This window comes from Lathamus discolor, chromosome 3 (genome assembly GCF_037157495.1).
Source record: "Lathamus discolor isolate bLatDis1 chromosome 3, bLatDis1.hap1, whole genome shotgun sequence".
NCBI classification, from domain to species: Eukaryota; Metazoa; Chordata; class Aves; order Psittaciformes; family Psittacidae; genus Lathamus; species Lathamus discolor.
Window position 1 is genome coordinate 86,576,095 of NC_088886.1, and position 4,534 is coordinate 86,580,628.

The 4,534-nt window shown below is 41.7% G+C and overlaps 1 long non-coding RNA gene across 2 annotated transcripts; it reads right to left on the reverse strand.

The window, feature by feature from the left end:
- Positions 1-1,994: 1,994 nt before the first annotated feature.
- LOC136009871 (uncharacterized) lies at positions 1,995-3,476 on the reverse strand. Of its 2 annotated transcripts, XR_010610688.1 has the most exons (4): positions 3,377-3,476; positions 3,121-3,196; positions 2,648-2,692; positions 1,995-2,030 (listed from the first exon to the last, which is right to left on the reverse strand). It is a non-coding gene; the product is annotated as an uncharacterized LOC136009871 (long non-coding RNA). The 2 variants fall into 2 exon arrangements; XR_010610687.1 differs by having other exon boundaries at positions 3,121-3,476.
- Positions 3,477-4,534: the final 1,058 nt, after the last annotated feature.

Genomic DNA, 4,534 nt, shown 5'->3' on the forward strand with positions numbered 1-4,534 from the left:
GACAAAATTATGCATCCAATATGTAGGCTGCAGAGAAGAGAGTGGATATGTGAAAGACTTATCGCGTTATCCTACAGTGCCTTTTGATCCTCATCTCTTTAGACACTTTAGTAAGAATTAAGAATATCCCATTTTATGAAATAGACTTCTTCTACTGCAAAGGACATAACATGATTATTTCACTCTCATAAGGTAAAAGTCTTAAATCCTGCAACTACTAGAAGACGTGGAACAAATACAGAAATCAATGTTTGGAAATAATATGAAAGTCATCTGGTGACACTTTCTGTTGAATCACTAAGCATAATTATTAAATATATTCTTCACTTGGTAGTTTAAGTGTGCTATTAGAGCAGTAGCAAAAGCAGAAGAGACAGTAAATAAACTGGAACAGAGTAAGGACTGGAAACAGTGGTGAGGAAGAAGACTGATTGTTTTCAAATGTTGATGAAAGCTACATTTCTAGTTACAGTTGCAAGTTGAATAGCACCCAAATTACAGAAGCCGAGCAGTCTTAAGAAGTTGCGTGGCTTTGTATTAGGAGATTGCAACAGTCTAAATTAAACTGGTATGTCCTGTTTGAGTCCTTTCTTCACCAGCAGTACTTAGAAGGCTAAAAACACAAGACATGGTGCAAAAGTTGCCCTGATAAGGCTGACAGTGAACAAGCTATGAGCCAGGCCAAATCCTCACATTGACACCCAATTAAAGGTTTCTCTGTAAGGGTCAGTTTGATACAAAAAGCTCAGCCCCAGAAATTAAGGCCAATGATGGAAACTGTCAGGGAACAGAAATCAGAAAACTATTGATCAAGTATCAACAAAATATATACCAACAGAAATCCATCGACAAATCCAAACTGTTTGCCAAACAGGATGAAAACTGTGTGGAGCTCAGCCTATGCCTTGACATGTGACATGGCACAGATGCTCAGACTCTGTTCTCTGGGACAGGAGATCAGGACAGTGGTTTTAGTTTCTGCATTCCCAGTCCTCCTCCCTGCTCCCTCTGAAAGGGCTGTCTTAGCAGAGTATCTTGTAGGAAAGCCCCCAGGAGGATCTCCAGTGATGGTAGACAGCAACAGTAAAACCAATTCCATCAGCACCTTCACCTTTGTTTTATACGCTTCTCTCCTCTCCCAGCTTTTTGAGAAAAGGCATCACTCTTGTGCTCAGTGCAGAGGGGAGGCCTTTGCCATTTATGGTGCTCATTAGTACAGTTAAATTGCCCACTGGGGAAACAAGACTAGGCTATACATACATATGCTCCATTGTAAATAAAATGGAATTTTAATAGTATTAATCTCCTGCCTAGAAAAAAAAGAGACTGTTCTTATTAGTTCCCTCAATATTAGACAGCTTAACATGTGTATTTAATTTGTATTGTTCTTTTGTTCTATGGTAATATTTACTAAAATGTAGTACTATCAATAGTGCATATCTAAACCTGCAGTGCAAGTCCTATGCAAACAGAATTATTAGGAATATTTTCACAAGGAGTTGGAAGTGACAATGAAAGACTTTTGGTCTCTTGCATTAAACTGTTTGCTTTTTAGCACAGCCACTATTGCTGGCCATTCAAATTGCAGTCTAGCTGGCCAAGTGTATGGCAGGACATAAGATTAAACTAATCACCAGAGAGAGAGGCATTTGAATGAGTTTCTCTAAATTTGAGTTCTGCTAGGTGTCACATGCAGTTCTCAGTTCATGAAGCACATTGTAGGTTAAGTCCAATATAAGGTGGATACAGTGGTTGTGTGTGCCAAACACTGACAGCAGATATTCCTCTTCGGAACACTGCAGAGTTTTCCTGTGTTGTCATATGATTGTGACCTTATTCATCCCAAGACAGCCAGCTGGGGCCACATGCTGCTCAACAGACCTCACCAGAGCACTTTCTCAGCACATGACTGGGGACCTCTGTTCTCCATTTCCATGGAGCAGGTCTCTAACAAGTCAGGCCTTTCCAAGTCGCAGAAGGAGCACTGACAGTCACAGATTCAATTAGGAGTGGTTCTCTCTGAAAGAGAGCTGTATGGCAATTTCACTGAGTGGAACCTTTGAAGGCTGCTTGTGTGATATGGCCAGTGTTTGAGAATAGGCCAAGTGGTAGCAAGAAACAGCAAACAAACCAGCACTGAAATGCCTTCTCCTTGCCTGGCCCACAGCCAGGCTACCCCTCTGGTATAACTTAGGGCATCCTGGGAGCTGCTCTGTATTATGCTGCCTGTCAGTGTCTTTAAAAAGCTATTATGGCTGCTGGGAATCTCTGCAATGAAGGAAGACTTGAGTAAATCCTTCCCTGCCAACACATCCAGTGCCAGGCAGCAGCAGGAGGGTGTTTTTAGCATGACTTCACACCAGCGGCTCTCTGTACACTAAACAGTCTGGCAAAGTACACAGAGCAACAGAAACAGATGGATCTGGACTAGCGTGATCAAATGGATCTCACAAGACATTTGGTGTATCTTGAATTCAAGTGTTTGCCATTTCATGCAATCCACTATTCTTCAGTGTAAGGAATGATGCTAAGATGGCCCAAGTACGAGCCAAGTTGCAAGTTTCAATTACACACACAATCCTGGGAGTCTACTAAGGAGGTATCATTTTATATGAGAACTTGAACTCAAAACTGAGGCCAAACTCACCTCTGCAGCTCCTGTGCACTTCCTTGGGAAGTTGGCATGTATACCCTGTGATAGCATTCACAACAGAGCAAAAAATTAAGTTGGATTCACAGCAGTTCAGATATATCTTACAATAGTTTCACACTATGATAAACTTAACTGCATGTTGTTGAGTGTTCTCTTATTTTCATAATCAGGCAGGTACAAGTTTTAATCTAACAGTTGTGTAAACAAGATAAGATATGATTTCTAGGAACATGCTTCTATAAAAATGCAATAGAGTATTAACACTAACCACTTTGCACTAATGGAAGATCCTGCATACTAAATTGACAAATCAATTAATGCTGATGCATTTCCAACAAGCCACATGAGGACAGAAAAAAATTTCTTGGAGTTCTAAAAGGCACAAGAATAGCATTTATGAAAGCAAACAGGATCTCGGACTATGTACAAAAACCATTAGATGAATAATTTTCTCCTCCCTTTCTTACCTTCTTCCATTCAGCAGGGTAAGATTTTTCAGGGGTGCAAGTCTATTTTAGCACATCTGTCATCCTCACAGCTGCACTGAACAGGCATCAAAGCAGTTGTGCTGAAATCCCAACTTTGCTGTTTCACCCACTAGAAGCATTACCAGCTCCCAGGCTCTTGCATATCCCTGTCATTCACAGCAGCTGCCAAGCAGCTTTCCCCATGCTCCAAAATAGCAAAGATACTGAAGTCAAACCTTGACCTTCCCAGCTTTACCTAAGCTTTCATGGGGAGAACTCTGCAGGTTAGCATGGCAGAGCTTCTACTGCTATTGCTCACAGCCCAGGCCATCAAGCACCTCCACAGTGAAAGGAGTATCAACTCACAGGTCAAAGCCCAACTAAACAGAAACCATAACTAAGCAAATAGAGCAACTGCCCTCGGCTGAGCTTTAAATAGATCTCCTGGACCAATGGCAGGATGTGATGTGGGTGCCAGGTGGGGCTGATCAGGCCTATCAATGCCCCCAGGATCCTGGTAGTGTCTCAGATACAGGTAGAGCATGTTTCTAGAGAAATGGGTTCCACATTGCTTAAGCTATATGGGACCAGGATTTGGCTTTTAAACAAGACCTCAGATCAAAGGGGCCTGCAAGCAGGAGCTCCCAGAAGGGAGACAATAGCGTTAACAGGGTTTTGCCCAGGTTTCCATGCCTGTGCTACTGCAGAGGTCAGCACTACCTCCCTTGATCCTCCCTGCCAAACTGACTCTATTTTTGGCTCCCTTGGATCCAACCTACATTAACAGGCTGCTCCCATATTTGTCTATCTTTTTGTAATTCTTAATTGACCAGACACCAATAAATCTGTTTTCTTAAAGCATGGATCACCACTGCATTGTCAATCTGGCACAAATGTCAAAGCCACAGTCATGACTCCAACAAGCAGTAGCAAGAGCTGTGAGGGTTCATCCTGATATTTGTGTAACTCATACTGCAGCAAAATCCAGAAACATCTTGTTAATAAAAGTAGGAATAATTGTTTACAGTTTGACTGTAGGCACTGGTTAGGCAAATCTTCTCAAACTCTAAAGAGGTTACCTGGAAAATTAAAGAGCTGCAGTTGAACTCAGTTGCTGGACGAGTGTGGTAAATAATGAGGAGGTTTATTAATTCATCAAAGCTTCTTGTGAGAGGGTCTAAATCCTTCTCTGGAGGCAGGCATAGAAAGAATTAACTTTCTCCTTCTTCCTGTAGAAATGATCACAACTGCCTAGCCTGCATGGAGGGAAGAAGCAGCTGTAATGAATTATTTATCTGTAGCACACTGTAAGAAGGATGTGCTGTGATTAATTGTAGAGCCAGGCAGGAAATAGTTTCCTTGTCCCAAAAGATTTTTGAGATTAAAAATGTGTTTCTGTTCCACACTGGGATAA